Source organism: Camelus bactrianus, chromosome 7, assembly GCF_048773025.1.
Source record: "Camelus bactrianus isolate YW-2024 breed Bactrian camel chromosome 7, ASM4877302v1, whole genome shotgun sequence".
In the NCBI taxonomy this organism is placed as follows: domain Eukaryota; kingdom Metazoa; phylum Chordata; class Mammalia; order Artiodactyla; family Camelidae; genus Camelus; species Camelus bactrianus.
In genome coordinates, this window is record NC_133545.1 from 87,959,953 (window position 1) to 87,973,920 (window position 13,968).

Genomic DNA, 13,968 nt, shown 5'->3' on the forward strand with positions numbered 1-13,968 from the left:
GGGCTTTAATTATTAAATGCAGAAATGCATGTAAAGCTCCTGGAAAAACACTTTGCACGTCCACACACAGACACTGCTGTCACTGCCTCTCAGAGGGTGGTGCCAGCGCTGATGAGGGCTGCCTCCACTCGCTGCCCTGCAGACAGGAGTGAGGGCCTGGGCTCTGACAGGCAGGGTGAGCGTGACCCTGGGTCAGACACAGCCATGCCCCAGACTCTGCGTTACCCAAATTTCTTATACAAACTGCAACATGTAATGTAAACACGCTACAGGGATGTATCTTACAACACAGGGAATACAGCCAATGTTTACAGTAACTATAAAAGGAGCATCTATTGTACACCTGAAAAATATCATTTTAAATCAGCTATATCTTTGTAAAAAATTAAAAAATAATTTAAAAATGTTATCACTTTAATATTCAATTCGGTTTTTAAGTAACTACTAAACAGCTTAGAATGTATAAAAGCATTTAAGTGTGCTGTTTGTTTACATATTTATTTACTTTCAGCCTCCTGCTAAAAGAGAAATTAAACAATTTTTTTAAACACACCTTAACAACCATAACAACAAAAAGGCAAAACTGAGAGTGAAGAGAAATTGGAGATTCAATACTTAAATGAAACCTGGGGGAGGTAAAGTCATAAAAATGGATTCCCTGGAGTCAGGGCAAGTGTTAAAGCCCGACTAGAAATTCAGCTGTAAGATTCTTGGCAGCTACAGCAAAAAGAAAAGATCATGGGGGGGTGGTAGAGGGTGTGCTTAGCGTGCACGGGGTCCCAGGTTCAAGCCCCAGGGCCTCCACTAACAGATAAATACACCTAATTACCTACCCCCCCAAAAGAGTCCCAAAGAAAAGAAAAAGAGAAATTTCTTTCCAAAAAAACCTGATATTAAATTTGGATTAAATACTTAAAAAAAAAAAAGAAATATAGAAAAGATGAATGACACTGTGAAGGAAAAGCCCAGCTGGGCTAACGAGATAAGTCACAAATCTAAGTGTGATAAGTGTCGGTTTACTGATCTAAGTATTGCTGGGCTAACTCGTAAATCTGAAGTTTAGTGTCAGTTGAATGGGCTAATAAGCTAACTCGTAAATCCAAGGTCAACAATTGTCATTAAAGTGATCTGTTCCAAATTCATAAGCTTCAGTGTACTGATTCCTTGCTTTTTGTTGTTTGAGCCTTATTGGCTAATAGACCCTTACTTGTAATTAACCCTATAGAACCTCATGTGCAGGTCTTGGAGGTGCTCAGAGCTTCGGAACAGAAGCCCCTCTGAGCCCGCCGGCGTAATAAATCTCAGTGCATGTTTCTTGGCTGGCCTGTTGTTTCTGTAACAACAAAAGCGATAATGTCCTTGAGATAAATCTGTGATGGCTGCTGGCAGGTCCCCATGTCTCACGTGGCAAAATCTGAAACACCTTTCTCACCACTCAGAGTCATCATAAGCCCACTCCACACTTCCTGCTGTTAAATGCAGGAGCACAGGCAGGTCCCGGCCTTTGCTCTCTCTGTGTCATCACAGTGAGACAGGATGGAAGGGGCAGAGCACAGCCATTCAAGGAAGGCCACAGCAATTAACAACAAAATGGTGAAGGATTCAACCCCCAGTAGGCCTTGAGGCTCAGGATGAAGAGATTTAACTTCTAGCAGAGCTTGAGCTTCATTATACACCCATTGTAATAGTAACATGGTGAATAACATGCCCCAAGGCACCATGGCAGTCCCAAGGCTAGCCACAAAAGGTCAAAGGGTGGGAAATGGCCAACTCCCTGGGAATCCCAGCCCCTTGCCCTTAGGCTGCTTCTTCTATATATTAGCAATTGAAACCACCAAGCCCAAGAAAACGAGCAACACAGCGCCACCTCGCGGTCACCCCTCTCTCTCCCTCTTTGGAGAAAGCCCACACTCTGTGGAGTGTGTACCTACTTTTAATCTGAGCACCCAAACCCCACACCTCGTGGCCTTTCTCTTGCCTTTCAATGTGTCTCTGTGAATAAATCTACCATTACTCAACACTGGCTTGCTCTTGAATACTTTACTGCACAAAGCCAAGGAACAAAATCTGGTGGGACACATCCCAGGGGCTCAACAAAAGCCTGGGAAACAGCCCTTCTCATGCCTCACGTTTTTTTCCTTGTATCAACAGGACTGGGTTGTGAAGGGAGCTCTGAGGCCTCAGCTAAGGGACAGAAGCTGCCCCCAGGGCTCGAATTGGCGGGCAGCCTCTTCCCCAGCAGGGGCCTTGGGGTCTGCACGGTTCTCTGTGTTTCTCTGTTGTGCTGACTCCCCAGCCACAGAGCGTTCTCCCTAGGCCTGTCCCCACAAAACCCTTCTCTCCAAAATACAAGCACATCATGTCACAATCCTCTTGTTCAACCAGGAAATGCTTAACCCACTTTTTCCCTCCACAGTAAAGTACCTAACTGTCCTCCCTCCCATCACAAATCTTCTTTCTTTGTGAGAATTCTGCACTCCCCACACACCATCCTGAACGCAGGTGCCTTGCTGGCTGGGAACGAGATGTTTCAGTCTCACACAGCCTGCATCCTTTCACTTTCCCCTTGTTACCATAAAAAAGCCTTTCCTGAGTCACCCACAAATCTGATTCTGAACTTCATAATGTGCTGAGGTTGCAGTCACTGTGTGCATACCTCCCAGGTTTTGACTAAGTTTCCTTCACGAGATCTTCATTAAGGAGCTGCATCAAGAAGTCGAAAGAGGATATTCTTACATCTGAGCGGAGGAGCCTGCAAGAAATTTAAATGGCTTTCAAGAGAGAGTTAACCAGGGACAGAGAGGTCGCTGGTCCTAGTCAACAGTGTCATGAGGCAAAATGTTCTTCAAAGACTCAGAGTGGCTTCTGAACGTAGAGTCGGCAGGGAGGAAGTGACACACAGTGAGTGGGGTGAGTGACACAGGGTACGCTCCCCCAGCTGGGGAAGAATTGGATTTTGTTCTAGTTTTCCAAACAATTTCTTGATAGCTTTTTCTCCTATTGTCACATACCATTTCCTATGAATTAAGAATATCAATGTCAGTCATTTGGGCCGCTTGGGAGAGGCAACATGATGCCATTCACAGGGCTGGGACATGACAGCCACACCAGTCTAGGTTGAAAGACCAGTGGGGGTATTTCCATGGTGATCACGGGCATGCAGCAAACTCCCCAGCTTCAATGACCTCATCTCAAAGGTGGGGCAATAAAACTACCAAGAAAAGTGCGTGATGATTATGGAAGACATCTGTTTACTAGGTAAGTGCCCGTGACAGCTGCAGCTTAATGGGGAATGTGTATGATTAACAAGGCCCTGTCTACCTGGCCACACGCTCCCTGCCTTCCTGCCTTGGTGGATCAGCAGAGTTTGTTTAGCTGAGATGAACGCCCCCAGAGAAGCCCCGACGGGAAAGCTCGCAGCTCTGCATTGTGAGGCGTGTTCCTTTCCTTCTCAGTGCTGATCACAGTTTGCTGTCATCTGTTTTTATGTTTATCCCTTTTGTAATTTCCTCTCCTCCGGAGTTTTTGCTCAAGCAGGGCAGGGCCAGATGTGTCTTGCGGCCTGCCCGATATTCTGGGCTGGGAAAGAGCCGACCACACATCTGGCTCTGGTGCTGAACGGAGAGGGCAGAAGGCCCTGGGGCCCATGCTGAACCGAGGCCCATGCACCCAAAATTATGCTCTGACTTTGGGCAAATTACACAGTCTTCTTTACCCTGAGATTCCTCATCTGTCCATGAAAATAACTGCCCATGGCACACAGAGTTACCAAGATTAAAGGAAATCACCAAATTCACAACATATTCAAGGGGCTACCAGTGCATCCTCAACAGACAAATGCTGCCTTTACGGCTCTGACACACGCCAAGCGGGGCGGCCACACACAGTGAACACTGCTAAGTGCTTCATGTGTGCTACAATACTCTTTAGAACTTACAACAATCCCAGGAAGAAACGAATATTATCATGCCCATTTCACAGATTCACCAGCAGGTTAAGAGAGGTTGCATTCTAGTCCAAGGCCGTATGGTGAGGAAATGGCGATTTAAACCGGAATCTGGGCCCAGGCCTAGGCTCCATCTCTCTCCCATCCACCTGACCATTTGCCTATGAATTCCACCTGTCCAATACACAAGTTTGCAGCCGGCCAGCTCTTAAATGCAATGTGTGCCTCCATTTGTAAATGTTGGTTAATTACCATAAACTGTTCTCAGAAACCACTATAGAAAAAAAAGGTGGACTTAAGGAATTCTGCATTGCGTTCTCCTGTAATGTGCAGAAACCCTTCCCTACACCACCAAATCCAAATGTATGCTTCCTCCATGTTTATGTTTGCACACGGCTTATTAAAGAAGAAGGTACCTGCAGTAATTCCATCTCGGTTCCTTTCCAAGGTTGCAGATTATCCATAATCAGTCCGTGAATGAAAATACTACAATGTGAATGAAAATACTGCAACCATGTCAGTAAACAAAGAGTGCTGAAACCAAGTCATTAGCGGCTGCCGCCAACTCCCAGCGAGGACAGGCCTGCAGCCCAGCAGCTGCAGCAACTCACAATGGTGCCCTCTGAGCAGACACAGAATAAGAAAGGACAGGATACTGGCCCTAGGTATCTAGGTGCTTGTTTAAAGAATGAATTCAGGGAGTCCAAAATATTTGCTTCCTCCCATACATAGAAAAGCACTAAATTCTTGAACTTGAGATACCTGGCTTTCTTTAGATAACAAGCAATCTTTTACTGTTCCAACAACCTGGTCTTTGTTGTAAAGCTCCTATATATCCTAGCTCCTCCTCAACCTCTTGGGAGCAGTCCCTCAGAGAGATCTGAGAGGATGTCATCATGGCTCGAGTCGTCTCGCCAAATAAAACATAACTCTTAACCTTTAGGCTGCACATGTATTTCAGTCAACAGTTTTGGACACCATGAAGGGACCCAGAGCAGACTTTCTCCACCTGAACTCTCCGAGTATCTGGAGCCTTGGTACCATAAGTGGCCCTTTGTGCCCATCTGCCTCCTCGGGGAGTCCAGATGAATTTGGGTGAATCTCTCTTGTTTCTCGGAAATCACATATTGTTTGATGATCCTGAGTTTTATTTGGCGGAGTTTCCAGGTAACTGGCCCTCCAGTTGAAAGATACTGGGGTGAATTACCCACCCAGTGGAGACATACTGGGTGGGGCCTGGTTGAAATATAATGGGAAATACCCACCTTGCAGAGACGTCCGAAGTGGGGCTGGTGGAAACATACCAGGAAAATACTCACCCAGTGGAGACGTCCCGAGTGTGTCCAAGTTGAAGGACACTGGGTTCAGGGCTGAGTGGTTAGGTAAGAGGTTGTTCTAATGTTTTCCTCAATTTGGTTACCTCCATTGAATTTTTCAGGATAAAAGTAAAACTCTTATGAGTAACCTTTCAACTCCAAAAATGGGACCCTCCTCCTGGCTGGTAACAGCTTTCTCTGGTGACAGAGAATCTTGCAGGAGTGGTAGAGGCAAAGACTTCATGCCATAGAGTTGTCCCTGAGGGAAATCTTACTAGCAAATTTATTCTGAGAACCCGAACTTACAATGTGGAATAGAACTTTCAAAAAAAAATAAAAAACAGAAAAGAAAAGAAAAAATGACAGATTGCCAGCCTCCAACTATTACCCCAGCCAGGTTTATGTACATACAAAACTTACAGCATTAATTGGGAATTAGAAAAAAAAAAAAACAACTCACTATGAAAGTAACTAACCAGGCCTGATAAAAACATTTTTTGGAATTCTGAACTTATAAAAACAAAATCCCCGTTAGGGGGAACTTAGATTTCTCTTCCTGTGTCCTTGAAATGTAAATGTTTTATCTTTCTCTGGGTGTTTTAAATGTGTGTATGTATGTATATATAAGTTTACTTTTTTCTAAAGGAAACCTTGGACTCTGCCATACAAAAGGTTCAAGTATTGTGTACATATGGTGGCCACGCAAATAAATTGGGATTCTAAGCAATTCTTTGTACCAATTGTCAGATATTTTGCCATCTTAAACTTTGTTTCATCAGCCTGGACCACAAAGGCCTTTAGCTTTTGAAGAGTAAACCTTTGAATTTTATTTAGGCAACACCTCCACTCTCATGTGGAAGAGCCTCTTCATCTTATTGGTTTAAAATCACTATATATATATTATATATATATTGTATAATAATAATATATATATTATTATATATATATATATAAAATGATGGCCATATGATGGATCTTTTAATTTGGAAAAACTTTTAAATTGGTGAGAGTTGAAAGAGATCTCATTATAAACAGCTGTTTTATTGGTATCTATTAAAATCAATTTTAACGGTAGAAAAATATATCTACTATTTAAGCTAAGAACTTAGTGAAAAAAATAAAACTGGTTTGAAAAGCTACATTTGTGTTTTTCCTTTCCGATAAATGGTTCTAGGGATGCTAATAAAATCTTAGAATAATTAATGTTAATTAGGTTGAATAACTGGAAAAAGGATTGTTAAAAGGTCGAAAAATAAAAGATAAGGGGCTTATCCCAAGTGGATAAATATTTTTATATGGTTATTTTGAATGAGATAAATAAAATGGACATTTTTGGATTTAGGTACAAGGTTTTGATACTACACTACATAAAGTAAAAAAAAGGGCCAAAGAGATCACCTACTGCCCCCCAACATTAAAGTTCAAACAAGTCCGTTTTATTTGCCGCAGTTTAAAATATATATATATATAGACTGAAATATTTGATCAATGATTGGGACAACAGACCAATTAATCAAAGTAAAAATTGAGAAGGGTCTAAGCTCTTTGGCTGAAACTTGGGCATCCTAGAGACTTTTCTATAAAATTAGATACAATGCACAAAAAAAAAAAAAAAAAGGCTTCTGGCACTCCTTCTAGAAATAAGAATTATTGATTAAAACATAAATATAAAAATTAAAGGTATAAGATTTAATAAAATTGAGATAAAAGTTTGTAAAATTGGTATATTTAAATGGTCTTTATATAAAACTTTTGCTTAATTATGTTGTGGGATAGACATGTTTCAATGGAAAAACGCGTCCCCTTTTTGGTGTTATAAGTCTGGGCACAAATCTGTCCCTCAGAAAATATTAATTGAACAAAGTAAAAGAAACCAACAGAGTTACATGAGCTGTCCAGTATAACGTAAAACTAAAAACTAATATTCAGTGGCTAATAAAAAAATATAATAAGAGGTTTACCCTGGGTTTAACTTATAACTCAAGAAAAAGAGACCTTACTAAATGCCTTATGCAAGCTTTGGAAAACATGATAATTTAAACCTTAAGGTTTTAAAACACGGAATTCTTTGTTTACAGCTCTTCTCACTGATAAAAAATGCCAATTAAGGAGGGAAAATTGGGTCTGGGTGACAGAGCAGTTCTCTGGGGAATTGGAAGATTGTGTCTTTGTCTTGCAGATCAGAAATGTAAATACAGCAAACAATGACCTAGGACTGAGCCTAATTAGCTCAACGAAATAAAATTTAAGGCCAAGAAATTTTTGGCATTTTAAAACTTAGAACTCAGAACTCTGACGTGTCCTTCAGACTTTGTCAAGAAATCTTAAATGTCTGTTTCATAAATAGCAAGCCTTAGTTATTTGAGCAAGCAAATTCACTTTACTCCAACTATTATTATACCTATCATATAAGTAAGTTTTAAAGTGAAGCTATGAGATCTCTAGCTTTTGTCTGTTTATAAGACTGTGTACACATTATTGATGTGAGATATTTCTACAGCTAAAAAAAATCAAAGTCAAAGAGATCTGCTTAATTGAAGTAAAAAATAGGAGCTTGAAAATTAAGTATTTTTAAAATAAAAACTGAACAAATTGACTTTCAGCGTCACGTGAACTGGAAAATATTCAATATTAAGATAATATTTGATATTGTTTAGTTTAAGAATGTTCTAATTAATATAGACATCTTTAAAGTCATCAATATTAAGTATAATGCTTTTACTGTACCTAGGTTTAATGAAAGTCAAATAAGATCCTGTTATATCTGATGCAGATATGTCAAGAAAAAAAAACAGTAATGTGGTGTGGTAAAATTTTAAGTAAATTAAATGCAAATGAGATGAGAGCTTTGGGTAAATTTTTAAAATATATTTTTAAAATGTATGCTTAAGATAATCTCTAAATGTTTGGTAACTTTAAATTCTAGAGTTGTGCTAAATTAAGTCAAATAATAGGATTTTATTAAATAGCTATGCCATTTTCAGATAAAATAAGATTGAAATATGAATTACTTAACATGTAACTTCCTCTTACAGAGAAAATAAAGGTGTTTAGAAATACTAATAAATGGATGATGCCACCCTGAAATAGTCTCTATTATTAAGGGAATGATCTCAGTATCCTAGGAAAGTAAGATAAATGTGTAAAGGAAGATATAAGAATGGAATTATATTTTGTTAATAAAAATAGTGGATTTCTCCTGAAGCTGGTTACTTCTGAATGGAAGAGAAAATAAGGGACACACTAATATGAGTATAGAAAGCTATGGAAGGCTTGTGGAAGTGGAACCCTGAAGAAAGAGTTTCATACGTGGTCAGAATTGGCTAAGTTTAGAATCAACTTGGGCAAAGTAAATGAATCTTAGAAGTAAGCAGGTACAAGACTAGATTTGGTTTTCTCGCTGTTAAGAGGAAAAAATTTTCTTAAAATGTTAATCCACCTTCAGTAACAGATTGTAAAACTTCTTATACCACTTAACTGATCTGTTCTGCCATTACCTTTGACGCATTTTCTTGTTAATGAATTAGTACTACGTTACAGTGATCTATATGTTTATCTGACCAAGTGTTCTGAAATCTTTAAACAAGCTCCCCAAATATCAATTTCTAATTAAAGTTCTTTTAATCTCCAGTTAAGTTTGGGATGCTACAGAGGGCCCCTGAAACATCCCAAAGAGAGATTTTAATCTAGTAAATTTCATTTGGCATGTTAAATAACACGGTATTGTCAAATGAATAATAAATCTTCTAAGGTTATATTGTATGAGAAAATGTTATTAATATAGATATTGTAGAAATTATATGGACTCCCTAAAATTCTGGTATATCTGAAATGTTACCAGTGATAATTCTGGGTATAGTGACCAGGTTTCTTTATCGATTATAGTGTAACGGTGTTTAACCATGATTTTAAATCTTTTGTCATTTATAGACAGTTAATGGTTGTCTTCTGATGGTTTTGCAAAATGCTTGCTCTTCAAGGAGATTTACTGATTTCTAATAAATTTCAAACTATAGCAGTGAAATAAACTGGGTAAGAAATTTTAAATTTCCAATGAAAACTGTGATTAAAAGAATTAGTTACATGGGACTGAGTAAACTGGTGAATATGGTTATAATTTTTGATTTTGTTTAAAATACTACTGGCTTTTAACCTGTTTCCCAGACATAAAGAATCTCTTCTCTTTAAGCTAGCTATGATTCACAGCAATTTGATAAATTATACCTATGTAATCAGACTTGGAACAGTTATCTTTTCTCTCTATCTGATCCCTCAATAGACTAAAAACTCTTAGGTCCCCAGTGGCTCTATCAGACAAATGAGGAAGATCATCTCCTAACAGATATAGGAATCTCAAGGTATTTTAAGGATTTTAAAGAGAAAAGAATTTACCTAAATCTGTAAGGCAGAAATCCATGACAAGCCCTTGACGGGGCTTTCCTGGCCTTAGCAAACCTTATTAACATTCTACCCTGAGACTCCTAATTAAAAGTTCCAACACAGCCAATTCAAAAAAGCTTATATGATCAAATAATCAGACAACTTGTAAAGCAATTAATCTTGACATGGCTTTATTTGAGAAAAATGAGGGTAACTTTAGAGAGAAAAAAGATTATATTTTAGTGGATATTAAATTCTAGTTTTGTTGACGTCCGTATTTACTAACACACTTCCCAACCATTCCTTGCTGTTATGTCACATTGCTGTACAGTTTAACTGAATTATTAATAGGATACTCTAGCTTTGTTTCTGAAGCTCACTAATCTATCCTTGGGTAAAGTTCCAATGCCCCATGACCTGCAGCCAGGGGATTATACAAACTGGAACAGGCATGACTTAAAGAACTGTCTCCAACCTGAATGGAAGGACCCTTTATCAGGTACTCTTAAATAGACCATACACACCAAAGCTGAAGGAAACGGACTTTCGGGTTCATTTCCTATCAGAAATAGCCCCTGCAATGCACTGGCCTATAGAGCACTGCTCACCTTAAAACAATGCCCAAATGGAGAAAAAGCTACCAGGCCAGGATGACAAGAAGACGATATCTGAGGTAGACAGCTGACCCAAGACACCGTACCAGGCCTGCATAAAAATTACTGTGATAATTTCTCCTACCTTTGATTATGAACTACTCCAATTGTTAAGTTTATGGTAAATTACCTATGTCTAGTTCTTCTGTGTTACCTTGGTGGGTTTCCCTACTCCAAGGCTCTAACTAGATAGCCCTCAGAAACGTTATTCTAAAAAGAAATTATAGTTCTGTTTAGACCTCTGTTGATCTTACAAGGTGGGAGACGTCACCTGACCAATTAATACCTGCTCTGAGACTGACCATAAATATGAACTTTCTCATAAGATCACTCAAACTCTATCAGAAACACAAGCAAAATTTTAACCCCAAAATACAACTTCCCGATTATTAAATTCTTAATCATGACTTTATTAACGTTACTAGCTGTATTACTTATATCCTGTCTATTTTATAAAATTGTCTGTTACATTTCCCAAAGTGTAACTAGGCCTACAAAATTGATGATGGCTAAATATCTTGAAGAAATAGAAAAAATTTATAACCCTGAATAAAGTAATTGTAATAGTGTGATTCTAGGTATGGGAATGAGCAATGAAGGGAAAACACTTCCTGGATCATAACAAACAAGTAAGACAGGTGATCCAGAGAATTTTTAGTATCAACAGGGCATCCCCGCCCCTTTTTAGTATAAAAGTGGACTGATTTCTGACTTGGGGGAGACGGTTCTCCAGCATGTCATTCAGCCATCTTCTGGGTCTGCCAGCTTTTCAAATAAAGTCACTATTCCTTGCTCCAACACCTCAATCTCCCGATTTATTGGCCTGTCATACAGCAAGCAGTACGAGTTTCGACTTGGTAACAAGATGACTGCATTGGAGGTAGTATGTCTCCACTTTTTCCTCGTTTCCAATATGTAACATGCACATCATTTATGATCTAGTGCAAATAATTCATCAAAGACAACCACAAAAAGAAACTACACTCACCTAGCTATCAACACTGAAGTCACAACCTATCAATTTTATATGCTGTTTAACAACACAACTAAAAAACCTAACATAGGGAATTGATTCCACAGAAATAAAATTATTTCTACTCCTTCAAAACCTTTTTTTCTTTTCTATTTTATTTTGTTTTGCATATTGAAAAGAAAATAAAAGACAAATCATTTTATTTCACGTATTTTGTTATAGCTACATAATATAAATACTACAAAGATATTTAAATTGCAATAAAAAATTGTTCATATATTGTACAAAGATATATACACAATCAATGTGGATAAGGAAAGGAATGGATATTTACTAAAAATCCACTGCACATCCAGTCTTTTACAAGCATATCCTGGAATATAAGCTCTATGATCCAGGGGTCCCCCACCTGCATTCTCACTGTTGAGTCCCTTAGTAATCTTCTACCAAGGCACCAGCATAGAACCACGTGATCAGTATTTTAGGTATAAATGAGGAAATTAGCTCATTCAGTTCTAAAACAAAAACCCTAAAGTAAATACTGAACTTATTTACAGATAAAGAAAATTGGACACAAACAAGTACAGTTTCTTCCCCAAGTTCACAAAGCTAATAACTGGTAAAGGCAAGATTTGAACTCATCTGTCTGATTCTAAAAACTAAGGTGGAAATCCCTTTCGAATGGGAAGGGTCCAGCAGCACAGCCTATCACCCTATCTTTGTTCAGATCTAGCCTTAGACAGCCTGAGACAGCACCCCATTCCTATGGAACTTGAGGGCAAATGATAACAATAAGGATTTTATATCCAGTAGTTTCTTAGGTATCATTTATATAAACTGTCAGCAGGACAGCAGAAAAACTCTGGGAAATATGAGTGGGTCCAGGGCTTTTTGCTGATTAGAAACTCAGTCTTTCAGGACAGAGTGACCTTCCCATGAGAGGCCACACGGACCTAAACTAAAGGCAGCTGAGCAATGAAAACTAGCAAGACCCTGGAACTCAAGCAAGAAGGATCCCTGCCATCTCCCGCCCTGTTGCCTCTTCATCTACGTGGACACGAAGACAGAAGACCCAGGTTCTTGTCCAAGTTACACCATCATGGATTCTCACCCATAAAAAGTTACGACTCTATGCTGTCCTAAGTCCTTTCCAACTCAAATATGTTGACACCAATATCTCAGCAGAATGTCTATGTCTCCACAAACTCTCTTCTATAAGAATAGTTCTATGGCCACAAAGCAGAAATCCAATTAAAAACACCATGCACTAAGCAAGGTGAAAGTCTGCGTAAGAGACTTTGCTCTCACGCTCAGTGAATGAAAACTCAGAAAAATTGGTCCTTCTCCCTCAGCAAGTGAGAGGTAGGCTGATTGTGTGTGTGTGTGTGTGTGCATGTGTGTGTGTAAATCAAATACAATGACGTCTGGGATCTGTACAGATTTTTTTTATGTTACTGTCATATCATGAGGATGAGACACCATTTAAAGTAATTTGAATCTAGTTTTCTGAGAGAGTCTCAGGATCTTTTGGTGGAGGAGGGAAAAGGAAAGGAGGAAAGAAGTAAATGAAGCAAAGGAGTAAGAATACTGCAAGGGAAAGGCAAGACATTAATTTTGTTCCTCATTGCATCACAAACAAATTACGGACTGGCTTTGCCCCGATGTCCTGTCGAGCACTGAGTTGCAGATGAAGAGGTGACAGCCCATTTCTCACTGAGCTTGTGACTGTACGTGGCATCTTATAGAAACAAATCATTTACCCTGATCAAACACTCTAGCAGCAGGCCGTAATTCTCCTATTTTGAGAGATAAGAAAATAGGAGTTCAAAGAGGGTAGATAACTTGACAAAAGTCAGAGGACCAGTAAATAAGAGAGGATGAATTCAAACTCAGATCTGAATGCAGAGTCTGATCTTCCCACTCCCAGGACTGGAAAATCCTTAACACACAGACTCCCCAGCTCCCCTGCAGTGTTCCTGGCGCCAAGCATTTCCCATGGCGATGGACTCCAGTTCTCACAGACACAGCGCTCTGTGCAGCCAATGACCTTGATCAGACCTTGATCATCTACCTGCCACGCCCACCAGGCTTCACCATACAGGTAGGAAAGCTGGCTTTCAAGTGCATACAAAGCCACCCCTGGTCTAACCTGGGATCTTCTGGGGCTTCTCCAGCCTAAAGGCAGCCATGAAAGTGCTCACAGTTTGTACATGAGCCACACTACCTCTCTCCATCTGTCTCCACACCTATACTTCTTAGCTATGACCATTTTGATAATATTGGAAACAAATTTTTAAAAACACAAAAGAAAGGATCCTCGAACAATTACTTAATACTTACAATTTTAAATGATTTGTTACAAAGTGAGTATTTACAAACCGAATCTGCCTTCCTAGGTGTCAGTTTAAACAGTTAAAAAATTTAATAGCAAAAAATTCTCACTTACAAAATTAACAAAAACATCAACAATAATCTGGAATAAACTCAAAATTAATGCCCATGTTGTACATGGAGAAAACTACAGGACTGTACTGAGGGGTAAATAAGAGGTGTGAATGTAGAGACATCAACATATTGCATGGAGGAAAACAGTTTTGTAAAGATGTAAGTTCTCCTAAAAATAATTCAAAACTTAATAAAAATCCCATGAATACTCTTATCTGACATTTTTTTAACTTGAACAAAATATTTTAGAATTCT